This window comes from Schistocerca nitens, chromosome 9, assembly GCF_023898315.1.
Source record: "Schistocerca nitens isolate TAMUIC-IGC-003100 chromosome 9, iqSchNite1.1, whole genome shotgun sequence".
NCBI classification, from domain to species: Eukaryota; Metazoa; Arthropoda; class Insecta; order Orthoptera; family Acrididae; genus Schistocerca; species Schistocerca nitens.
Window position 1 is genome coordinate 315,158,411 of NC_064622.1, and position 27,552 is coordinate 315,185,962.

General features: G+C 42.2%; 1 protein-coding gene across 5 annotated transcripts in view; it reads left to right on the forward strand.

Annotated features, from left to right (window-relative positions):
• The window catches only part of LOC126202960 (trypsin delta-like), a 272,697-nt gene that overhangs the window by 30,641 nt on the left and 214,504 nt on the right, over window positions 1-27,552 (forward strand). The gene's annotated exons all lie outside the window — the stretch shown is intronic.

The window sequence follows — 27,552 nt, forward strand, 5'->3', positions numbered from 1 at the left end:
AACCACTTTTGCATTCGTCATCATAATGTAAAAGCACTCGCCGCGCGGGATTTGCCGAGCGGTCTATGACGCTGCAGTCATGGACTGTGCGGCTGATCCCGGCGGAGGTTCGAGTCCTCCCTCGGGCATGGGTGTGTGTGGTTGTCCTTAGGATGATTTAGGTTAAGTAGTGTGTAAAATAGCATCTTCAACGAACCATACAAATATTCATGCTTTCATGCAGTATGATCGGCCCCAATTGAGCAGCTCAATCAGCGGGGTCAATGTGGAGATATATCAACTGCTTCAGGTGGCCGTCATTGTCAGGCATAGTTTTGGTTCCTGTTGATGCTATTGGTAGGCATGGCCGGTATCTCAGTGGGAAAGGTAAGGGTAAAGTGACTGACATGATGGGGCACTAGAACTCCTGAGAGTACCTCTTTTTTTCGGCCGGAGTGGCCGAGCGGTTCTAGGTGCTACAGTCTGGAACCGCGCGACTGCTACGGTCGCAGGTTCGAATCCTGCCTCGTGCATGGATGTGTGCGATGGCCTTAGGTTAGTTAGGTTTAAGTAGTTCTAAGTTATAGGGGACTGATGACCTCAGAAGTTAAGTCCCATAGTGCTCAGAGCCATTCGAACCATTTTTAGTACTTTTCAGGCTAAGCGCAGTGTCCAATGATTCGTCACTGAATGAAATTAAGCGTAATAAGAAGCTCAGACAGGCAACTACCACACATGTTACAATGTCACAAGATTAAAACATAAGTACAGTGAAAAATAATGTTAGTATCTCCCAAGATCCGCCTAAAAATACATTGCCTCAGGATATTAGGGTGTTACAAAAAAGTAGATGAGGTTCTTGTTTGGTACTATGCTTGTCCGAATATCATACAGTCCCAGATACAGAAGGGATAAATAAAGGTGGACATAAGCTTTCAGCACATGTAAGTACAGACACTACAGAGAGAGGAGGAGTTGCTGTATACACTGAAGAGCAAAGGAAACTGATACACCTGTCTAATATCGTGTAGGACCCCCGCGAACACGCAGGAATCCCGCAACACGACTAATGTCTGTAGTAGTGCTGGAGGGAACTGACGTCATGAACCCTGCAGGGCTGTCCATAAATCCGTAAGAGTACGAAGAGGGGCAGACCTCTTCTAAACAGAACGCTGCAAGGCGTCCTAGATACGCTCAATAATGTTCATGTCTGGGGAGTCTGGTCGCCAGCTGAAGTGTTTAAACTCTGAAGAGTGTTCCTGGAGCCACTCTGTAGCGATTCTGGACGTGTGGGGTGTCGCGTTTTCCTGATGGAATGGCCCCAGTGCGTCGGAATGCACAAAGGATATGATTGGATGCAGGCGATCAAACAAGATGCTTACGTACGTGTCGCCTGTCAGAGTAGTATCTAGACGTATTAGGGGTCACATATCACTAACTTCATACGCCCCACACCATTACAGAGCCTCCGCCAGCTTGAACAGTCCCTGCTGACATGCAGGGTCCATGAATTCATGAGGTTGTCTCCATACCCGTACACGTCTATCCGCGCTATACAATTTGAAACGAGATTCATCCAGAGAGGCAACATGTTTCCAATCATCAACAGTTCAATGTTAATGTTGACGGGCCTAAGCAAGGCGTAAAGCTTTGTGTCGTGTAGTCATCAAAGCTACATTAGTGAGCCATCGGCTCCGAAAGCCTATGTCGATGATGTTTCGTTGAATGGTTCGTACACTGACACTTGTTGATTGCCCAGCATGGAAATCTGCAGCAATTTTCGGAAGGGTTGCACTTCTGTCACTTTGAACGATTCACTTCAGTCGTCGTTGGTGCCGATCTTGCAGGATCTTTTTCCGGAGGGAGCGATGTCGGAGATTAGATTTTTTATTGGACTCCTGATATTCACCGTATAATCGTGAAATGATCGTACGGAAAAATCCTCAGTTCACAGATAACTCGGAGATCTGTCCCATCACTCGTGCGCCGATTATACCACCACGTTCAAACTCACTTAAATCTGGATATCCTGCCATTGTAGCAGCAGTAACCGATACAACAACTGCTTGTTGCCGACCGCAGCACAGTATTCTGCCTGTTTGCATATCTCTATATTCGAATACGTATTGCCTACACCAGTTTCTTTGGCGCTTCATACTATGTTACAATTTATCAAAGTGCGAAAATTTTAAAAAGTGCAAAATTATATGTACAGAAACATACAGAAGCATGTGTCTATGAGCTTAAACTAAAGAATGGTGCCTTTATAATTGTAGCTGTATATAGGTCCCCACTGGGAAATTTTCAGCTATTTCTGAAAATCTTGGATTCTTCACTTTGTTATATGCCAGACAGAGGGATTTCAGAGTAGATTTTTTCAAAGAGTCTGATAGAAAGCATGATCTTGAAGCAATACTTGGTTCTTTCGGTTTGACATAAATTATTGGTTTTCCTGCTGGGGTAGTACAGGAAAGTGACACACTAATAGGTATTGCTATTTAGACCAAGATAAATTTAATCAAATATCTAGTTGCAGTATATAAAGTACCTCAATACAGTAATGTAAAACATTCCTCCAAAATAGTGCATTCAATTGACAATGTAAGGGGAAGCTTGCAACAGTTAGAGTGAGATGAGGCGTACAGGGAACCTCATGGTAATTCAAAAAATAAGTGCCTTATAGCTAGGAGGAGTAATGATGCCGAGACAATCAAACATTATAAAAATTACTGTGCTCTATTAAGAAAAGTCATTAAAAAGTACAGAAGTATGTACGTTATGTCAGAGATTAGCATCTTTACTAACGAAATTAAAACAATCGAGAATATTGTTAAAAGGGAAACATGGCGACCGAGATCACAGCTAGTTGCAGTATATTAAGTATCTCAAACAGTAATGCAAACAGTCCTCCAAAATAGTCCATTCAGTTAACAATGTATGGGGAAGCTTGCAACACTTAGAGTGGGATGAGGTGTAGGGAACCTGATGGTAATTTAAAATTCAATCTGTTTCATGATACCTTTGTGAGTATATCTGAAACCACTTTCCCTAAGAAAACAGTGAAACACAACTGAAAAAAAGAAACCATGTCTTACTAAAGTAATAAAAGTGCCTTGTAAAAGAAAAGGGAAATGCATCTTATAGTTAGAAGGAGTAATGATGCAGAGACAATCAAACATTATAAAAACTACTGTGTTGTAGTGAGGAAACTCATTAAAAAGTCAGAAGCATGTACATTATGTCAGAGATCAGCATCTTTCATAAAAAATGAAAACAATCAGGAATATTGTTAAAAGGGAAACATGGTAACAGAGAGCACAGGAAGAGTGAATTCCTGTCAAACGCAATGAAAAATTTGTTAACAACAAGTCATAAATAGAAAACATGTTTATAACCATTTCTAAGTGTTGGAGACTAAATAGGATCCAGCATTCATTAGAAAATGCAAGGCTGTATATGGAAGAGGCAATGCCTATGCAATTTGATACAACTGAAATTCAATCCACCTCTCCTACCGAAATTAGGAAAAGAATAAATTCACACTAAAGTAAAAACTCACATAGATATGACAGCATTTATAGCAAAGTACTAAAAGGTTATTCCTAACAGATAAATAGGATTCTCAGCCACTTATGTAGTAGCTCACAGAAACAGGGAATTTTTCCAGATATACAGAAATATGGTGTTGTTAAACCATTGCATAGAAAAGCAGATAGATTTGATGTTAACAACTACCACTCAGTCTCACTTCTGAGAGCTTCATCCATAATCCTTGAAAAAAAAATTCTCGGTAATTGTTATATTGTACTAAAGGCTTTGTAAGGAGGAAAATCTCAATAAATAAAGTTAAAAAACAGTGTATTCAAGAGCAGCTTTACACATTAGTAAAAACGAAGTAAAAAAAGTGTTTATTTGGCTTTCAGAAAGGCTTTTCAACAAGAAATGCTTTCACTGATCAAATATTAAATGCTCTGAATGACTGACCATCACCCTTTGGGATTTTTTGTGATCTCTCAAACGCTTTCGACTGGGTGAATATGGGAATTCTTATTGTTAATCTTAAGTACTGTGGTATAAGTGGGACAATGTACAAATTGTTTAATTCATATTTAATTGGAAGGGTGCAGATGGTTGAAATTAATCGAACAGACAGTCTGCAGAAATCAGAAGAGACCTCTAACTGGGCAGGTATCGCAAATGGCGTCCCACCATGTTCAGTATGTGGTCTGTTATTGTTCTTAATATATATTAATGATTTATCATTCTATACTCAGAATATGAAAAACTAGTTCTTTTAGCTGATGATACAAGTATAGTAATCACACCCAATAAACAGGAATTAGCTGAGGAAATTGTAAGTAATGTCATACAGAAAATTATTAAGTGGTTCCTTGCAAATGGATTCTCATTGAATATTGAGAAAACACAGTATACACAATTCTCTACAGTAACTGGCATAACATCACTCATAAATATAGTACTGGAACAGAGATCTGTTGCTAAGGTAGAAAATTCAAAATTTCAGGGTATGTGCATTGATGATTAATTGAGCAGGAAGAAACTCACTGACGATCTGCTGAAACGTTTAGGTTCATCTGCTTATGCTACTAGGGCGATTCCAAATTTCTGTGATAACTATATCAGTGAATTAGTATAATATTCCTGTTTTCATTAACTGCTTTCATATGGCGTTATATTTTTGGGTAATTCAATACTAACAGAAAAAGTATTCCTTGCACAAGAGTGTATAATCAGAATAATAACTGGAGCCCACCAAACGACACCTAAAAGACAGTTATTTAAATAACTTTGGATATTCACGTACCTTTGCAGTACATATACACTCCTGGAAATGGAAAAAAGAACACATTGACACCGGTGTGTCAGACCCACCATACTTGCTCCGGACACTGCGAGAGCGCTGTACAAGCAATGATCACACGCACGGCACAGCGGACACACCAGGAACCGCGGTGTTGGCCGTCGAATGGCGCTAGCTGCGCAGCATTTGTGCACCGCCGCCGTCAGTGTCAGCGAGTTTGCCGTGGCATACGGAGCTCCATCGCAGTCTTTAACACTGGTAGCATGCCGCGACAGCGTGGACGTGAACCGTATGTGCAGTTGACGGACTTTGAGCGAGGGCGTATAGTGGGCATGCGGGAGGCCGGGTGGACGTACCGCCGAATTGCTCAACACGTGGGGCGTGAGGTCTCCACAGTACATCGATGTTGTCGCCAGTGGTCGGCAGAAGGTGCAAGTGCCCGTCGACCTGGGACCGGACCGCAGCGACGCACGGATGCACGCCAAGACCGTAGGATCCTACGAAGTGCTCCTGGGCTATCGGCGAGGACCATTCGCAACCGTCTCCATGAAGCTGGGCTACGGTCCCGCACACCGTTAGGCCGTCTTCCGCTCACGCCCCAACATCGTGCAGCCCGCCTCCAGTGGTGTCGCGACAGGCGTGAATGGATGGACGAATGGAGACGTGTCGTCTTCAGCGATGAGAGTCGCTTCTGCCTTGGTGCCAATGATGGTCGTATGCGTGTTTGGCGCCGTGCAGGTGAGCGCTACAATCAGGACTGCATACGACCGAGGCACACAGGGCCAACACCCGGCATCATGGTGTGGGGAGCGATCTCCTACACTGGCCGTACACCACTGGTGATCGTCGAGGGGACACTGAATAGTGCACGGTACATCCAAACCGTCATCGAACCCATCGTTCTACCATTCCTAGACCGGCAAGGGAACTTGCTGTTCCAACAGGACAATGCACGTCCGCATGTATCCCGTGCCACCCAACGTGCTCTAGAAGGTGTAAGTCAACTACCCTGGCCAGCAAGATCTCCGGATCTGTCCCCCATTGAGCATGTTTGGGACTGGATGAAGCGTCGTCTCACGCGGTCTGCACGTCCAGCACGAACGCTGGTCCAACTGAGGCATGGCATGGCATGGCATGGCAAGCCGTTCCACAGGACTACATCCAGCATCTCTACGATCGTCTCCATGGGAGAATAGCAGCCTGCATTGCTGCGAAAGGTGGATATACACTGTACTAGTGCCGACATTGTGCATGCTGTGTTGCCTGTGTCTATGTGCCTGTGGTTCTGTCAGTGTGATCATGTGATGTATCTGACCCCAGGAATGTGTCAATAAAGTTTCCCCTTCCTGGGACAATGAATTCACGGTGTTCTTATTTCAATTTCCAGGAGTGTATTTACTTATGAAATTTGCTGATAGTAACGCATCCCAGTTCAAAAATAATAGGAAAGCGAATGGCTACAGCACTAGAAGAAGGGATGGTCTTCATTACTGTGGGTTAAATCTGACTGACACAGAAAGGGGTGAATTATGCTGCCACAAAAATCTTTGCTCATTACATTACATTAACACTTGTTCTGCACATCATGAATATGACGTTTCGTAATGATATGGAACATGTAGGTTTAACATATTTTCTTTACATAATTAACTTTTTATAACTTTGTATAGTTGGCGGCCGAAGACTTCCGGCATAAGAAGTCAGCCTCATTCTGCCAACGGCCTTGTCAAAGAGGGCAGAGGAGCGGATAGAGGTTCAGGGCACTCTCTTGTCCTAGGGGTGGGAAATTGCCCCTAAAGGCGGATGAATCAGCAATGATCAACGACATGAGGATGCAGAAGGCAATGGAAACCACTGCATTAAAGACACGTAACGTGTATCTACAGGACATGTGGCCTGTATTTGAAGAAGTGTCATGATGATCTATCCATTGGCAAAAGATTCCGGAATAGTCCCCCATTCGGATCTCCGGGAGGGGACTGCCAAGGGGGAGGTTACCATGAGAAAAATATTGAATAATCAACGAAAGGATAACGTTCTACGAGTCGGGGCGTGGAATGTCAGAAGCTTGAACGTGGTAGGGAAACTAGAAAATCTGAAAAGGGAAATGCAAAGGCTCAATCTAGATATAGTAGGGGTCAGTGAAGTGAGGTGGAAGGAAGACAAGGATTTCTGGTCAGATGAGTATCGGGTAATATCAACAGCAGCAGAAAATGGTATAACAGGTGTAGGATTCGTTATGAATAGGAAGGTAGAGCAGAGGGTGTGTTACTGTGAACAGTTCAGTGACCGGGTTGTTCTAATCATAATCGACAGCAGACCAACACCGACAACGATAGTTCAGGTATACATGGCGACGTCGCAAGCTGAAGATGAACAGATAGAGAAAGTGTATGACGATATTGAAAGGGTAATGCAGTATATAAAGGGGGACGAAAATCTAATAGTCATGGGCGACTGGAATGCAGCTGTAGGGGAAGGAGTAGAAGAAAAGATTACAGGATAATATGGGTTTGGGACAAGGAATGAAAGAGGAGAAAGACTAATTGAGTTCTGTAACAAGTTTCAGCTAGTAATAGCGAATACCCTGTTCAAGAATCACAAGAGGACGAGTTATACTTAAAGGCCGGGAGATACGGGAAGATTTCAATTAGATTACATCATGATCAGACAGAGATTCCGAAATCAGATGCTAGATTGTAAGGCGTACCCAGGAGCAGATACATACTCAGATCACAATATAGTAGTGATGAAGAGTAGGCTGAAGTTCAAGCCACTAGTCAGGAAGAATCAATACGCAAAGAAGTGGGATACGGAAGTACTAAGGAATGACGAGATACGTTTGAAGTTCTCTAACGCTATAGATACAGAAATAAGGAATAGCGCAGTAGACAATACAGTTGAAGAGGAATGTACATCTCTAAAAAGGGCCATCACAGAAGTTGGGAAGGAAAACGTAGGTACAAACAAGGTAGCTGCGAAGAAACCATGGGTAACAGAAGAAATACTTCAGTTGATTGATGTGTGAAGGAAGTACAAACATGTTCCCGGAAAATCTGGAATACAGAAATACAAGTCGCTGAGGAATGAAATAAATAGGAAGTGCAGGGAAGCTAAGACGAAATGGCTGCAGGAAAGTCAAAACAACCTTTGGTACATTAAAAGCAACGGTGGTAACATTAAGAGTGCAACGGGAATTCCACTGTTAAATGCAGAGGAGAGAGCAGATAGGTGGAAAGAATACATTGAAAGCCTCTTTGAGGGTGAAGATTTGTCTGATGTGATAGAAGAAGAAACAGGAGTCGATTTAGAAGAGATAGGGGATCCAGTATTAGAATCGAAATTTAAAAGATCTTTGGAGGACTTACGGCCAAATAAGGCAGAAGGGCTAGATAACATTCCATCAGAATTTCTAAAATCATTGGGGGAAGTGGCAACAAAACGACTATTCACGTTGGTGTGTAGAATATATGAGTCTGGCGACATACCATCTGACTTTCGGAAAAGCATCATCCACACAATTCCGAAGACGGCAAGAGCTGACAAGTGCGAGAATTATCGCATAATCAGCTTAACAGCTCATGCATCGAAGCTGCTTACAATAATAATATACAGAAGAATGGAAAAGAAAACTGAGAATGCGCTAGGTGACGATCAGTTTGGCTTTAGGAAAAGTAAAGGGACGAGAGAGGCAATTCTGACGTTACGGCTAATAATGGAAGCAAGGCTAAAGAAAAATCAAGGCACTTTCATAGGATTTGTCGACCTGGAAAAAGCGTTCGACAATATAAAATGGTGCAAGCTGTTCGAGATTCTGGAAAAAGTAGGGGTAAACTATAGGGAGAGACGGGTCATATACAATATGTGCAACAACCAAGAGGAGTGGACGATCAAGAACGAAGTGTTCGTATTAAGAAGGGTGTAAGACAAGGCTGTAGCCTTTCGCCCCTACTCTTCAATCTGTACATCGAGGAAGCAATGATGGAAATAAAAGAAAGGTTCAGGAGTGGAAATAAAATACGAGGTGAAAGGATATCAATGATACGATTCGCTGATGACATTGCTATCCTGAGTGAAAGTGAAGAAGAATTAAATGATCTGCTGAACGGAATGAACAGTCTAATGAGTACACAGTATGGTTTGAGAGTAAATCGGAGAAAGACGAAGGTAATGAGAAGTAGTAGAAATGAGAACAGCGAGAAACTTAACATCAGGATTGATGGTCACGAAGTCAATGAAGTTAAGGAATTCTGCTACCTAGGCAGTAAAATAACCAATGACGGACGGAGCAAGGAGGACATCAAAAGCAGACTCGCTATGGCAAAAAAGACATTTCTGGCCAAGATAAGTCTACTAATATCAAATACCGGCCTTAATTTGAGGAAGAAATTTCTGAGGATGTACGTCTGGAGTACAGCATTGTATGGTAGTGAAACATGGACTGTGGGAAAACCGGATCAGAAGAGAATTGAAGCATTTGAGATGTGGTGCTATAGACGAATGTTGAAAATTAAGTGGACTGATAAGGTAAGGAATGAAGAGGTTCTATGCAGAATCGGAGGGGAAAGGAATATGTGGAAAACACTGATAAGGAGGACAGGATGATAGGACATCTGCTAAGACATGAGGGAATGACTTCCATGGTACTAGAGGGAGCTGTAGAGGGCAAAAACTGTAGAGGAAGACAGAGATTGAAATACGTCAAGCAAATAATTGAGGACGTAGGTTGCAAGTGCTACTCTGAGATGAAGAGGTTAGCACAGTAACGGAATTCGTGGCGGGCCGCATCAAACCAGTCAGTAGACTGATGACAAAAAAAAAAAAATTATTTCATATGTAAAATAAAGCAGGCAAAAAAGGAATACAAAAGTCTCAAAAGTGAGATCGACAGAAAGTGCAAAATGGCTGAGTAGGGATGGCTAGAGGACAAATGTAAGTCTGTAGAGGCTTATCTCACTAGGGTTAAGATAGATACCGCCTACAGGAAAATTAAAGAGAGCTTTGGAGAAAAGAGAACCACTTGTATGAATATCAAGAGCTCAGATGGAAACCCAGTTCTAAGCAAAGAAGAGAAAGCAGAAAGGTGGAAGGAGTATATAGAGGGTCTATACAAGGGCGATGTATTTGAGGACAATATTATGGAAATGGAAGAGGTTCAAGTGGTTCAAGTGGCTCTGAGCACTACGGGACTTAACATCTATGGTCATCAGTCCCCTAGAACTTAGAACTACTTAAACCTAACTAACCTAAGGACATCACACAACACCCAGTCATCACGAGGCAGAGAAAATCCCTGACCCCGCCGGGAATCGAACACGGGAACCCGGGCGCGGGAAGCGAGAACGCTACCACACGACCACGAGCTGCGGACAATGGAAGAGGATGAGGATATAGATGAATATGAAATGGGAGATATGATACTGCGTGAAAAGTTTGACAGAGCACTGAAAGACCTGAGTCGAAACAAAGCCCCAACAGTAGATAACATTCCATTAGAACTACTAACAGCCTTGGGAGAGCCAGTCCTGACAAAACTCTACCATCTGGTGAGCAAGATGTATGAGACAGGCGAAATACTCTCAGACATAAAGAAGAATATAATAATTCCATTCCAAAAGAACGCAGGAGTTGACAGATGGGAAAATTACCGAACTATCAGTTTAATAAGTTACAGCTCCAAAATACTAAAGCTAATTCTTTACAGACGAATGGAAAAAACATGTAGAAGCCGACCTCGGGGAAGATCAGTGTGGGTTCCAAAGAAATATTGGAACACGTGAGGCAATACTGACGCTACGACTTATCTTAGAAGAAAGAGTAAGGAAAGGCAAACCTACATTTCTAGCATTTGTAGACTTAGAGAAAGCTTTCGACAATGTTGACTGGAATACTCTCTTTCAAATTCCAAAGGTGCCAAGGGTAAAATACAGGGAGCGAAAGGCTATTTACAATTTGTACAGAACCCAAACGGCAGTTATAATAGTCGAGGGGCATGAAAGGGAAGCAGTGGTTGGGAAGGGAGTGAGACAAGGTTGTAGCCTCTCCCCGATGTTATTCAATCTGTATATTGAGCAAGCAGTAAAGGAAACGAAAGAAAAATTCGGAGTAGGTATCAAAATCCATGGAGAAGAATTAAAAACTTGGAGGTTCGCCAATAACATTGTGATTCTGTCAGAGTCAGCAAATGACTTGGAAAAGCAGTTGAACGGAATGGACAGTGCCTTGAAAGGAGGATATAAGATGAACATCAACAAAAGCAAAACGACCATAATGGAATGTATTCGAATTAAGTCGGGTGATGCTGAGGGAACTAGATTAGGAAATAATAATAATAATGAGCGTATGGCATTTGTGGCCGGGGCGGTTCGGCCGCCGCTCAACAAGTTCTTTAACGCCACTACGGTGACTTGCGAGTGAATAAGGATGAAATGATGATGAGAGACACACAACACCCAGTCATCTGGAGGCAGAGAAAATGCCTGACCCCGCCGGGAATCGAACCCGGGACCCATTGCGCGGGAAACGAGAACGCTACTGCAAGACCACGAGCCGCGGACAGATTAGGAAATGAGACACTAAAAGTAGTATAGGAGTTTTGTTACTTGGTAAGCAAAATAACTGATGACGGTCGAAGTAGAGAGGATCTAAAATGTAGATTGGCAATGGCAAGGAAAGCGTTTCTGAAGAAGGGAAATTTGTCAAAATCGAGTATAGATTTAAGGGTCAGGAAGTCGTTTCTGAAAGTATTTGTATAGAGTGAAGCCATGTATGGAAGTGAAACATGGACGATAAATAGTTTGGAGAATAAGAGAATAGAAGCTTTCGAAATGTGGTGCTACAGAAGATTGCTGAAGATTAGATGGGTAGATCACATAACTAATGATGAGGTATTGAATAGAATTGGGGAAAAGAGGAGTTTGTGGCACAACTTGACAAGAAGAAGGGACCGGTTGGTAGGACATGTTATGAGGCATCAAGGGATCACAAATTTAGCATTGGAGGGCAGCGTGGAGGGTAAAAATCGTAGGGGGGGGGGGACCAAGAGATGAATACACTAGGCAGATTCAGAAGGATGTAGGTTGCAGTAGGTACTGGGAGATGAAGAAGCTTGAACAGGATATAGCACGCTGAGCTGCATCAACCCAGTCTCAGGGCTGAAGGCCACAACAACAGCAATTTAAAAGTTTATGTATTGCGTAGAAGCAGTTATCATTCAGAAATTCTTTTAATTTGTTTTTAATTGTTGGTTGACTATCTGTCGGAGCTTTAATGCTATTTCGCAAATGATCAAAGATATTCGTGGTAGCATAATTCAACACCTTCTGTGCCAAAAGCTGGATAGTCAGGACTTACTCGCAGTCCTCGTTTATTAAAGATAATGTCTGTTAATAAACAATTTGTTGACTGAAGTAATAAAGAAGTGCGCTAATAAAATTCAGTTTTCATATAAAGTTCGTAATTTTTAGAAACAAAAAATTGAGTTCAACAATGGTTCCACTCTTGAAGGGACAATGTAGTTGTAAGGAGGTCATCACTTACGATCACAGCATTCATATTTGGAGAAAAATTATTTCTGCTTTTAGAGATTGACGAAAAAAAATCACATCCTCAGCTTTTTTTAGTTATAAAAAAAAATGGCTCTGAGCACTATGGGACTCAACATCTGAGCTCATCAGTCCCCTAGAACTTAGAACTACTTAAACCTTACTAACCTAAGGACATCACACACATCCATGCCCGAAGCAGGATTCGAACCTGCGTCCGTAGCGGTCGTGCGGTTGCAGACTGTAGCGCCCAGAACCGGTCGGCCACCACGGCCGGCCTTCTAGTTTTCCTTTCATTCTTGCGCTTTTTTTTGCAATGTATGTGCCAGAGAGTTTATTTTATTGTTTTATATTTTCGTCAACTGGAACGTTACTATGAATACAATAAAAATGCTACGTATCTTCACAAACGTACTGACCAAGCGGACGGAGAACATCGTGCTAACACGGAACAACAGCACTGTGGGTAACTAACTGAACATCGTGGTCTGGAGTACAGTGTTGCTACCACATTGTTGGGATATCATTGCTGGTCACGCATTCCGAGGGGCAGGTCCGTGGGGAGTGTATTCCTGATCACTGAGCACTGGCGCAACACTATTTTTGTGTGAAGAGCAGTTGAAATTAATAGCTCAAAATATCCTGAAGTCAGTAATATTCAATCATTTTACTTTGTAATAAATATAATACACAGAAGATACAATACATGCTAACATGTAGAGTGTTTACAAAGGTAAGTATCGCTTTTTATGTCACACAAAAATAATTTACCATTTGGGCGTCTCTGGTGCCCCCCTCAGCTTGTTCCCACAAGCGGACGATTGCGTGGCTTGTGCCTTAAACCGTCTCTGGCAGCGCGAATCGCTTGAATGCAAATACATTGGCATAGATGACGGTATACGTGAACTTGCGCCTCTTACTACTGACGTAGCTTGCTCTGGAAAAAATGTGAAAAATAACTGTCAGATTTTTTTTTACACCGGAGTATGTCATTCTGTATTTATCTTCCCTTCTTAGCGACAGGACAGCATGTGCATCATCTGTCACTGAACAGAAACATGAATCTTACTTATAAATGTTCTACTCTGCAAAGAAACTGCAGACATTTGTTACTATAATGTTTAATGTTAATGATAAGGTACTTTCTTTTCTTCTCTTTAGGGTGTGGACCACAGGCGTAGCCACAGTCGTCCATTATAGTGTAAATTTACGACTTGACAGTGGTAATAGAGTCCTCACAGTTGACAAAACTCAAATTTCTTTCAATTAAAAAACTTCGCTAATAAATCTTATCTTTTCTTTTTAAAAATTACACTACCCGGCTTGATAACAACGTATTTACGAAAGCGAATTTCACTAAACTTTGCAGTTCCACAAGTGTGGTAGCAAGCGCTATACATGACGCAGGTTCCTGTGAGTAGTAACAGAAACCCAAGTGCCTCAGATCGGGGCCGTACAAACATCGGCTGCCGCCGCCATCGCTCTTCAGCCCAGTTCAGTACGATAGGCCAGCAGCTCTACTCGGCACACAGCCAGCTCACCCACCAATCTATAAACAACGTTTTTCCACACAGCCAGCGCAGGCCCTTCCAGCTTCTCTCATCACCACCGGCGCGACCTCCAGGGGTCAGACTCGCTTGCTACGGCGGTTGTATCGAAAGACGCGAATAAATAATCGATATACCAGCCGCACGGGCCAAAGCAACCCTTGGCAGGTACCAAAGACCGTGTAAAACTAACTAGACTTCCCGGGGGCGCAGCAGATGCGCGATAATTTGAACCTTCGGATGGATGTCATAGTTATGGTAAAAGCCTTTTAAGCTGACGGGTATAGTGCCTTGTAACGGCACAGATCCAACACTATACGTTTCTCAATGCAAACATACTTCATAACTGTACTGTCCACACATTCGAGAGTACGTCAAGAAAAACGGTGAAGAGCTGTGCACCCTTTTACGCGGTAGGTGCTATTTTCGGTAGTAACTTTTTTTTTACTACTGGTGGACATGACGCCTCAAAACTTCTTATTTAGTGGTACTGTAAAATATCTCAGATTTGAGCGAGAATACAACCGACAGATATCAGAATTCATCTGCGTACTGTATGTGGCACGAAAGGGTGATAACGTGATGTACGAGAAACTGGAAAAATCCTGTGATTCTAAATGCATTCACCTCAAAAATTTGGAGCACTAAACAACGAGATGTGACGATTCACAGTCGTGCTAAAATAGTAAGCTGCATTAAGTTGGGAACAAACAATAATGGTAAATTTCTTGCAGTATATAAAAGTTTCAGTAACAGTGACTGGTTGCTGTTCGTTCACAAATTAAGGCGCTGCCTAATAGTTACACAGTTAAATGAGACGTTGTTTTGTGTTATAACTGAAAGAAAGATGTGACACAAAAAAAACCTACGTAATTTTACCACGGTAATGGCGCCTTACAAATTGTCCACTGCTTATAGCAGACCACGTCTGGGATTTTGGGACCTCGGTAGGAACAGACGTAGAAGGAACATTTTTAAGGTGGGTCTTTGACAATGGCAGTGCTTGACGAACAGCGAAATATTGTTGAGTTGGTAGTTGTTTACTCTAGTCAGTTCCCTTAAAAAAAAAGTTTTGCCCATTAGTTGTCGGAATTCACTCTGTTTATGACATAGTAACTCGGCGAGCTGTACAATGAACCTGACGGATAATTACATTTATGATGGAGTACAAAGTTTCAAAGTCTTTACTCCATCATCCGTTATTCGCCTACACTGCCTTAATTTGTGAGTACTGTAACAAGAGCAATTAAGAACTTCGTAATATAGTTGTGAGTCACTTTTAAGTTATTTTCTTTGTTGTCTTCACGAGCGACTTTGGTTTTGCGTTAGTTTTATGGTACTCATGATTAAAGGGCTTCTGACTGACGACAGGAAAGGAGGAGACATTAAGCATAGCATTCCGCCTGTTGGGCCAGTGGCCGATTCTCCGGCAAGGTCCCGACAGTCACAGAGGGCGGGCCTATTAGTTATAGGGAGCTCCAACGTTAGGCGGGTTATGGAGCCCCTCAGGAAAATAGCGGGTAGGTCGGGGAAGAATGCCAGTGTGCACTCGGTGTGCTTGCCGGGGGGTCTCGTCCGTAATGTGGAGGAGGCCCTTCCGGCAGCTATTGAACGCACTGGGTGTGACCGGCTGCAGATAGTAGCACATGTCGGAACGAATGACGCCTGCCGCTTGGGTTCTGAGGCCATCCTTGGTTCCTTCCGGCGGCTGGCTGATTTGGTGAAGACAACCAGCATCGCACGCGGAGTGCAAGCTGAGCTTAATATCTGCAGCATAGTGCCCAGAGTCGATCGCGGTCCTCTGGTTTGGAGCCGTGTGGAGGGTCTAAACCAGAGGCTCAGACGACTCTGCGACTATAATGGTTGCAAATTCATCGACCTCCGTTATTGGGTGGAGAACTGTAGGGCCCCCCTAGACAGGTCAGGCGTGCACTACACACCGGAAGCAGCTACTAGGGTAGCAGAGTACGTGTGGCGTGCACACGGGGGTTTTTTAGGTTAGAGGGACCCCCCCCCCCTTGGGCGAAACGATAAAATACCTGACGGCTTACCAGAGAGAATATCAGCATCGTTGATAAAGAACGTCCGTCCTCAGAGACCAAAAACAGGAAAAGTTAACGTAATATTGGTAAACTGCAGGAGTATCCAGGGCAAGGTTCCTGAATTAGTATCGCTTATTGAAGGAAATAGTGCGCATATAGTATTAGGAACGGAAAGTTGGTTAAAACCGGGAGTGAACAGTAACGAAATCCTAGACACAGAATGGAATATATACCGCAAGGATAGGATAAACGCCAATGGTGGAGGAGTATTTATAGCAGTAAAGAATTCAATAATATCCAGTGAAGTTATTAGCGAATGCGAATGTGAAATAATCTGGGTTAAGTTAAGTATCAAAGGTGGGTCAGATATGATAGTCGGATGCTTCTATAGACCACCTGCATCAGCAACCGTAGTAGTTGAGCGCCTCAGAGAGAACCTGCAGAACGTCGTGAAGAAGTTTCGTGATCATACTATTGTAATAGGGGGAGACTTCAATCTACCAGGTATAGAATGGGATAGTCACACAATCAGAACTGGAGCCAGGGACAGAGACTCTTGTGACATTATCCTGACTGCCTTGTCCGAGAATTACTTCGAGCAGATAGTTAGAGAACCAACTCGTGAAGCTAACGTTTTAGACCTCATAGCAACAAATAGACCGGAACTTTTCGACTCCGTGAATGTAGAAGAGGGTATCAGTGATCATAAGTCAGTGGTTGCATCAATGACTACAAGTGTAATAAGAAATGCCAAGAAAGGAAGGAAAATACACTGCTGGCCACCGTAAATGCAACACCAAGAAAGACAAGAGGTAGCACAACAAAATTTATTTTGTAGATAACATGTTGACCAAGTATCAAATGATTACGTTTACAGACGTCTGTGACATGTGGTTCCTGCCAGAATCAGTAGCCAGAGTAGCCGCCATTGTTGGAGATCACCGCTGCCACACGTCTCGGCATTGAGTCAAAGAGACGTTGGATGTGTTCCTGGGGTACAGCAGCCCAAGCAGCTTCCACACGTTGCCAAAGATCATCTGGTGTGGCAGCTGGGGATGTAATCTTGGTCACTCGTTGGACAACCATGGACCACATGTTTTCTATCGGCGAAAGATCCGGAGAGCGAGCCGGCCAGGGAAGCAATTCAATCTGGTTATTGGCGAAGAACCTTTGGACAATGCGTGCCACGTGTGGTCGCGCATTATCCTGTTGAAATATGGCTGTGGCCGAGCCCTGAAGGTAAGGAAGGACAACTGGCTCCAGCACCTCGGATATGTAGCGTCGGCTATTTAAAGTACCGGCAATGCGTACTAGAGGCGTGCGAGAGTAATATCCAATACCGCCCCATACCATAATACCCGGTGCAAGACCAGTGTGGCGGTGCATAATGCAGCTGTCCAGCATCCTCTCTCCACGGTGTCTCCACACTCGAATCCGACCATCGTGGTGCTGCAGACAGAAGCGTGCCTCGTCAGTAAAGACAACGTCATTCCATTCTGCCGTCCACATCCGTCTGTCATCACACAATTGGCGACGGAGACGTCTGTGGTTCTGCGTCAATGGTAGACGAAGCAATGGACGTCTTGCGGACACACCACTCTGCTGTAAACGGCTTCCAATGTTACGCGCAGACACTGGATGATGCGTTACAGACGCAATGTGCTGTGCTATGGTTCGGGATGTCACTGAGCGATCCGTCACTGCCATGCGCACAATTTGCCAATCAGCACGTGCAGTGGTGCACCGAGGTGAATGCGATCGACCACGTCGGTCCGTCGTACCCTCCTGCATCCAACGGTCACATATCCGCATTACAGTTGTTTGGTTTCGTCCAACACGACTAGCGATTTCTCTGTATGATAATCCACAATCTCGGTAAGCCACTATCCTTCCTCTGTCGAACTCGGATACTGGATCAAAAGATGTTCGCTGTTGTCTACGAGGCATAACTGATCGTCTTGAGAAACAACCACATGGTAAACACACGTGCCGAACGTACACTCGTCGAAATTGCCAAGCCTTAAATGGCGCTATGAGGTGGCGCCACAGGCGCGCGTGATGTGCGTCTGCGCTGAAATTCTAATCAGTTGCATATCTCATCGCAGCAAACTCATGGTGTAAATTTCACTTGATTCGGATGCTTCCTTCAGGGTGTTGCATTTACGGTGGCCAGCAGTGTATATTTGCTTAACAAGAGTGATAGGGCACAAATCGCAGAATATCTGAGTGACCACCATCAAACGTTCATTTCTGAGGAAGAGGATGTGGAACAAAAATGGAAAAAATTCAGAAACATCGTCCAGTACGCCTTAGATAAGTTCGTACCGACTAAGGTCCAAAGCGAGGGGAAAGATCCACCGTGGTATAACAATCATGTACGAAAGGTACTACGGAAACAAAGAAAGCTTCATCATAGGTTTAACAGTAGTCGAATCATAGCTGATAAGGAAAAGCTGAACGAAGCGAAAAAGAGCGTAAAGAGAGCAATGAGAGAAGCATTCAACGAATTCGAACATAAAACATTGGCAAACAATCTAAACAAGAACCCTAAAAAGTTTTGGTCATATGTAAAATCGGTAAGCGGATCTAAATCCCCTATTCAGTCACTCGTTGACCACGATGGCACCGAAACAGAGGACGACCGAAGAAAGGCAGAAATACTGAATTCAGTGTTCCGAAACTGTTTCACTGCGGAAAATCGTAACACGGTCCCTGACTTCAGCCGTCGCACGGACGCCAAAATGGAAAATATTGAAATAAACGATATCGGAATTGAAAAACAACTGCTATCACTTAGTAGCGGAAAAGCATCCGGACCAGACGAGATACCCGTAAGATTCTACAGTGATTATGCTAAAGAACTTGCCCCCTTTCTATCAGCAATTTATCGTAGATCTCTGGAAGAACGTAAAGTACCTAGCGACTGGAAGAAAGCGCAGGTCGTTCCCATTTTCAAGAAGGGTCATAAATCAGATGCGAATAATTATAGGCCTATTTCGCTTACGTCAATCTGTTGTAGAATAATGGAACATGTTTTATGTTCTCGTATTATGACGTTCTTAGATAATACAAATCTCCTTCATCATAACCAACATGGATTCCGCAAACAGAGATCATGTGAAACTCAGCTCGCTCTATTTGTCCAAGAAATTCACAGTGCCGTAGACACTGGCGAGCAGATTGATGCCGTATTCCTGGACTTCAGGAAGGCATTTGATACGGTTCCGCACTTACGTTTAGTGAAAAAAATACGAGCTTACGGAATATCGGACCAGGTTTGTGATTGGATTCAGGATTTCCTAGAAGAAAGAACACAACATGTCATTCTTAACGGTTCAAAATCTGCAGATGTAGAGGTAATTTCGGGAGTACCGCAAGGAAGCGTGATAGGACCTTTATTGTTTACAATATACATAAATGACTTAGTTGACAACATCGGTAGCTCCGTGAGGCTATTTGCAGATGACACGGTTGTCTACAAGAAAGTAGCAACATCAGAAGACTCGTACGTACTCCAGGAAGACCTGCAGAGGATTAATGAATGGTGCGACAGCTGGCAGCTTTCCCTAAACGTAGATAAATGTAATATAATGCGCATACATAGGGGCAGAAATCCATTCCAGTACGATTATGCCATAGGTGGTAAATCATTGGAAGCGGTAACGACCGTAAAATACTTAGGAGTTACTATCCGGAGCGATCTGAAGTGGAATGATCACATAAAACAAATAGTGGGAAAAGCAGGCGCCAGGTTGAGATTCATAGGAAGAATTCTAAGAAAATGTGACTCATCGACGAAAGAAGTAGCTTACAAAACGCTTGTTCGTCCGATTCTTGAGTATTGCTCATCAGTATGGGACCGTTACCAGGTTGGATTAATAGAAGAGATAGACATGATCCAGCGAAAAGCAGCGCGATTCGTCATGGGGACATTTAGTCAGCGCGAGAGCGTTACGGAGATGCTGAACAAGCTCCAGTGGCGGACACTTCAAGAAAGGCGTTACGCAATACGGAGAGGTTTATTATCGAAATTACGAGAGAGCACATTCCGGGAAGAGATGGGCAACATATTACTACCGCCCACATATATCTCGTGTAATGATCACAACGAAAAGATCCGAGAAATTAGAGCAAATACGGAGACTTACAAGCAGTCGTTCTTCCCACGCACAATTCGTCAATGGAACAGGGAAGGGGGGATCAGATAGTGGTACAATAAGTACCCTCCGCCACACACCGTAAGGTGGCTCGCGGAGTATAGATGTAGATGTAGACAAGGACATCAATCTCGAAACATAGAATCGAATTATACAAGGATGTGGAAGAAAATGGGCTGTTTTCCTTTTCAAAGGGAGCACGAAAAACGAAATTCTAATGTGTGGACGGAGATGTAATTACTGCAGATTCTGATCGACAAGAATGATTTCAAACGGAAGTAATATGACGCAGTTATATCTCGGGAAATTTATAAGTGCTACGTTGCGACATTATTAGAAAAATGCACGTGGCACCGTTCGTTAATGGACGTGGCGTGTGGTGATACCATCATTCAGCATGATATCTAGCATGTAGATAAGATTACAATCATTTAATGTTCTTCACTCAGAGTCCCACAGCGCACGATCCACTGTCGGATGAAAGATTTATTTTAGATTAGACACATCGTTTTTTCCAGATTACAGATAATCTATAAAGGGTTCAAATAACAATATTGTGGATATGATTTTTATTTGCATTTGAAACTGAAAAACTTATAATAATAAATACACATATCAATAAGAAGTAAGTTAAATAATTGCGAGGCTATTGTAAATGAGTATTTTCAAAAGAAAGAAGCGTTCAGTGTTTCGTTTACTGCTGATATTACTTCATTCAAGTCGTACAAAAGTCTATTTCTAGCACAAATCGTACCTTATGATATTATTAATATAATACGCATAATTTTATCATGCTGAGGAATTTGTCACTGGACTAGATGTAACTGACTACAGCTTCCAGCTTCTCTTACACGTTAATTTGTGTTAACTGCTGCTACTATAGTCGCTTGTGAATTATTGAGAGTCTTGTGTTGCTGTAAAATGTTTGTTTAGTAGCCATGTCTATTGTTCAGATTCCAATATTGAGATCTGTGCTGTCATATGGAATAAGGGATTTATTTACAATAAACATGATTAATGGCTAATAAAACGAGAAGCGGTAGCTTGTCTGCCTAGATCTATGTACTGTCTTGCGCAGTACGTGTCTATTGTGGAATAAATGTGGCGAACAGTATTGACTCTGAGAATGATGAGCAGGTCTACTCAGTAAAAATATGTACCCGAAGAAGTGTGGCAAATATTATTCGCTCGGAAGATTTTATATTCTCGATAGGAATTACCATGAAAAATTTTTCAGCATTTGTGCTGTGGAATGAATGTGTGTCTTCTTTCTTTTTTTAATAAAAAAAGAGAAAAGAAAGAAAGAAAAACTCAAAACAGGAGGTAGGAATTAAAAAATGCCTCCAGTCACAACTCACCATGTTTTATTACGTACAACGATGCATTTCGGACCCTGTGGGTCCATCATCAGGTGTAATTTGTCTTAATACACGCTTTATTTCTTTCTCTTGAATGGGGGTGAAATGCGTATTCCAAACTATCTAAAGAAGAGCGTTTTGAACGTTTTATCACCAGCATACGTTCTTTTCTTCATCGTTCTCGTACATACCACTTAATTCAAGAGCTACATTCGTATTCATATGTTGGAAACATCTGTGAAGTGTTTACAAAAACATGAAAAGTTGTCACTGAAGGGGATTTTTAGTTCATGCGTCCAGTGTATTGAACACTGTCACGTTTGAAACTGAGAAATATGAATAAAAAAAGGCCTAAGTTTTGTTATTCTTCAAGAATTAAGTTTATCAACACCGTTAGCAATTCTTTTTGTTATCATGACCGGTTTCGATAGATTCATGCTGTCATCATCTGATCTTGTAACATCATTAAATGCACTTATTTGTTACAATACTAAAAGTCATTTAGCTATGTTCTGTCGATTAAATCGTGGCAGCGAATATCAGCATCACACAAATAAAATAACACTCAGTTAAAAAATATTAAATGTAGTGCCGATGCCCTAGTGTACGGTACTGCCATTAATCAGCGTTACGGGCTAGTACTAGACATCAAGAGAGGTAGGGGAAAACCGCAGACAGCTGGTCGCCTATACAGACAGAACGGGCTGTTGTTACCCACTGCGGTCGGCGATGGAGTACTCAACACGAACAGTTCTCCAATTAAAGGTCGAGCGCCGTGTGTTTCACATGTATAGGTTGTCGCCGAAAGGCGAGTGGGCGGACTGCGACAATGAGTATGGCGTTCGTTGCGATAAAAATGAAATATTGGAGAGTTATAGACATATTTCGTTTCAGCATAGACAATGTCTTGTATTATTTGCACCACATTACGGTCCAAACAACCCAACGTTATCGATCTGAATGTAAAATCGTTTCGTCTTATGAATTCATTGACTTTGATGTCGATATTTCATAAATTGCTGTTGCATGTTGTCGCTATACAACATTGTTTTCCATGCACTAAATTATTCAGCCTGAAACGGATCGTTAACTCTGGTTGGAATTTTACCGTTTTAAGGTATCAAACGATCTCTATGTACGAACATTGTACATGATGCAGTTATTGTTAGTTTTAACAACTCATGAAGTTGGTGTAGGACTATATGTACATTTCAGCTCTCCCTTGTACAATCAGGTTGCAAGAGAGTTTGCCAATGATTTATTCAAACGAGTAACATACCAACAAAGCTGACAATAACGGAATTCTGATTGGAAACAAACAGAAACAGGAATAGGAACAGAAAATTATTACTCCTCCTACGAATTATAAAGAAATCAGTTCTCAACTGACGGCGAGTTTTTAAAAAAAAATCTCTCATGCCTCCTAACAAATGTCCTGCAATGCTCCTTTGCACAACAGACAACTTACCTCGTCTTGCCGCTTCAACTGCGTGATCAGCAACATACTAAAATATTTCAAAAGCAATTCTGCGCTCCATGCAGAGTGCAATGTATGGACTAATTGCAGCAACTACTGCCATATTTTTATATATAGAAACTGAACGATCAAGAGTGGTTTTGTCAGTTCGCCTTAAACGGTGTAAAGAAAGAGAAAGATACCAATAAAGTTTATAGTCTACTACATTTGCAATATATTATTTAAACAATGACAAACTTTACACAGTCTTTTAATTATTACATAATGAATATACCCAAGAAACACAGCAAAGATACGAATATTACTCTCATTATATGCGCACAAAAATCTGACGAAATCCCTCCAGTCATCAAACAACCAACAACTGTCTGCAGCAAAAATCCAAATTACTAAAGATCCTCAATTAATATCAAAGTCTCCTCCTGCACTGCTAGCACTGTAAGAGGAGGCTGCGACATCTCATGTCGAGCAGCTTCTCTCCACCACGAGCTGCGTCCGGTCACTTCCGACTCCATCGACAACTGCTCGCTCGCTACTACATGCGCTAATAATATTTCAGAATTTGTGTATGCATACAACAGAATCAAAGACGTCCAACTTACATGTCGCCCCACTCTCACTTTTAAGAATTTTGTTGCGTGATTTTTCCTTAACATGTTGGCAAGGATAAAACGCAAAATTTTTATATAACATAGAACTGCTAATAGGGCAAATAAAGAGATGATAAGTATACAAGTATCATTGTGAGATAAGAGCTCATATATGCATGGCATTGGTGGGAGTTCATTTGACAAGATAACGAAATGTTATTTGTTGTTGTTGTTGTTGTGGTCTTCAGTCCTGAGACTGGTTTGATGCAGCTCTCCATGCTACTCTATCCTGTGCAAGCTCCTTCATCTCCCAGTACCAACTGAAACCTACATCCTTCTGAATCTGCTTAGTGTATTCATCTCTTGGTCTCCCTCTACGATTTTTACCCTCCACGGTGCCTTCCAATGCTAAATTTGTGATCCCTTGATGCCTCAAAACATGTCCTACCAACCGATCCCTTCTTCTAGTCAACTTGTGCCACAAACTTCTGTTCTCCCCAGTCCTATTCAATACCTCCTCATTAGTTACGTGATCTACCCACCTTATCTTCAGCATTCTTCTGTAGCACCACATTTCGAAAGCTTCTATTCTCTTCTTGTCCAAACTAGTTATCGTCCATGTTTCACTTCCATACATGGCTACACTCCATACAAATACTTTCTGAAACGACTTCCTGACGCTTAAATCTATACTCGATGTTAACAAATTTCTCTTCTTCAGAAACGCTTTCCTTCCCACTGCCAGTCTACATTTTATATCCTCTCTACTTCGACCATCATCAGTTATTTTGCTCCCTAAATAGCAAAACTCCTTTACTACTTTAAGTGTCTCATTTCCTAATCTAATTCCCTCAGCATCACCTGATTTAATTTGACTACATTCCATTATCCTCGTTTTGCTTTTGTTGCTGTTCATCTTATATCCTCCTTTCAAGACACTGTCCATTCCGTTCAACTGCTCTTCCAAGTCCTTTGCTGTCTCTGACAGAATTACAATGTCATCGGCGAACCTCAAAGTTTTTACTTCTTCTCCATGAGCCCGCATCTTGTGGTCGTGCGGTAGCGTTCTCGCTTCCCACGCCCGGGTTCCCGGGTTCGATTCCCGGCGGGGTCAGGGATTTTCTCTGCCTCGTGATGGCTGGGTGTTGTGTGCTGTCCTTAGGTTAGTTAGGTTTACGTAGTTCTAAGTTCTAGGGGACTGATGACCATAGATGTTAAGTCCCATGGTGCTCAGAGCCATTTCTCCATGAATTTTAATATCTACTCCGAATTTTTCTTTTGTTTCCTTTACTGCTTGCTCAATATACAGATTGAATAACATCGGGGAGAGGCTACAACCCTGTCACACTCCTTTCCCAACCACTGCTTCCCTTTCATGCCCCTCGACTCTTATTACTGCCATCTGGTTTCTGTACAAATTGTAAATAGCCTTTCGCTCCCTGTATTTTACCCCTGCCACCTTCAGAATTTGAAAGAGAGTATTCCAGTTAACATTGTCAAAAGCTTTCTCTAAGTCTATAAATGCTAGAAACGTAGGTTTGCCTTTTCTTAATCTTTCTTCTAAGATAAGTCGTAAGGTTAGTATTGCCTCACGTGTTCCAACATTTCTACGGAATCCAAACTGATATTCCCCGAGGTCTGCTTCTACCAGTTTTTCCATTCGTCTGTAAAGAATTCGCGTTAGTATTTTGCAGCTGTGATTTATTAAACTGATAGTTCTGTAATTTTCACATCTGTCAACACCTGCTTTCTTTGGGATTGGAATTATTATATTCTTCTTGAAGTCTGAGGGTATTTCGCCTGTCTCATACATCTTGCTCACCAGATGGTAGAGTTTTGTCATGAATGGCTCTCCCAAGGCCATCAGTAGTTCTAATGGAATGTTGTCTACTCCGGGGACCTTGTTTCGACTCAGGTCTTTCAGTGCTCTGTCAAACTCACGCAGTATCTTATCTCCCATTTTGCCTTCACCTACATCCTCTTCCATTTCCATAATATTGTCCTCAAGTACATCGCCCGTGTATAAATCCTCTATATACTCCTTCCACCTTTCTGCCTTCCCTTCTTTGCTTAGAACTAGGTTGCCATCTGAGCTCTTGATATTCATACAAGTGGTTCTCTTCTCTCCAAAGGTCTATCTTACCCCTAGTGAGACAAGCCTCTACATCCTTACATTTGTCCTCTAGCCATCCCTGCTTAGCCATTTTCCACTTCCTGTCGATATCATTTTTGAGACGTTTGTATTCCTTTTTGCCTGCCTCATTTACTGAATTTTTATATTTTCTCCTTTCATCAATTAAATTCAATATTTCTTTTGTTACCCAAGGATTTCTATTAGCCCTCGTCTTTTTACCTACTTGATCCTCTGCTGCCTTCACTACTTCATCCCTCAGAGCTGCCCATTCTTCTTCTACTGTATTTCTTTCCCCCATTCCTGTCAATTGTTCCCTTATGCTCTCCCTGAAACTCTCTACAACCTTCTTTCAGTTTATCCAGGTCCCATCTCCTTAAATTCCCACCTTCTTGCAGTTTCTTCAGTTTCAATCTGCAGTTCATAACCAATAGATTGTGGTCAGAATCCACATCTGCCCTTTTAGTATCTCCAGGATTCTTCCAGGTATACAACCTTCTTTTATGATTCTTGAACCAAGTGTTAGCTGTGATTAAGTTATGCTCTGTGCAAAATTCTACCAGGCGGCTTCCTCTTTCATTTCTTCCCCCCAATCCATATTCACCTACTATGTTTCCTTCTCTCCCTTTTCCTACTGATGAATTCCAGTCACCCATGATAAATTTTCATCTCCCTTCACTGTTGTTGTTGTTGTGGTCTTCAGTCCTGAGACTGGTTTGATGCAGCTCTCCATGCTACTCTATCCTGTGCAAGCTTCTTCATCTCCCAGTACCTACTGCAACCTACATCCTTCTGAATCTGCTTAATGTATTCATCTCTTGGTCTCCCTCTACGATTTTTACCCACCACGCTGCCCTCCAATGCTAAATTTGTGATCCCTTGATGCCTCAAAACATGTCCTACCAACCGATCCCTTCTTCTGGTCAAGTTGTGCCACAAACTCCTCTTCTCCCCAATCCTGTTCAGTACCTCCTCATTAGTTATGTGATCTACCCATCTAATCTTCAGCATTCTTCTGTAGCACCACATTTCGAAAGCTTCTATTCTCTTCTTGTCCAAACTGGTTATCGTCCATGTTTCACTTCCATACATGGCTAGACTCCATACAAATACTTTCAGAAACGACTTCCTGACACTTAAATCGATACTCGATGTTAACAAATTTCTCTTCTTCAGAAACGATTTCCTTGCCATTGCCAATCTACATTTTATATCCTCTCTACTTCGACCATCATCTTCTATTCTCTTCTTGTCGAAACTATTTATCGTCCATGTTTCACTTCCATACATGGCTACACTCCATACAAATACTTTCAGAAACGACTTCCTGACACTTAAATCGATACTCGATGTTAACAAATTTCTCTTCTTCAGAAACGATTTCCTTGCCATTGACAATCTACATTTTATATCCTCTCTACTTCGACCATCATCAGTTATTTTACTCCCTAAATAGCAAAACTCCTTTACTACTTTGTCTCATTTCCTAATCTAATTCCCTCAGCATCACCCAATTTAATATGACTACATTCCATTATCCTCGTTTTGCTTTTGTTGATGTTCATCTTATATCCTTCTTTCAAGACACTGTCGATTCCGTTCAACTGCTCTTCCAAGTCCTTTGTTGTCTCTGACAGAATTACAATGTCATCGGCGAACCTCAAAGGTTTTACTTCTTCTCCATGAATTTTAATACCTACTCCGAATTTTTCTTTTGTTTCCTTTACTGCTTGCTCAATATACAGATTCACTACCTGAATAATTTCTTTTATCTCATCATACATTTCATCTATTTCTTCATCATCTGCAGAGCTAGTTGGCATATAAACTTGTACTACTGTAGTAGGCATGGGCTTTGTGTCCATCTTGGCCGCAATTATGCGTTCACTATGCTGTTTGTAGTAG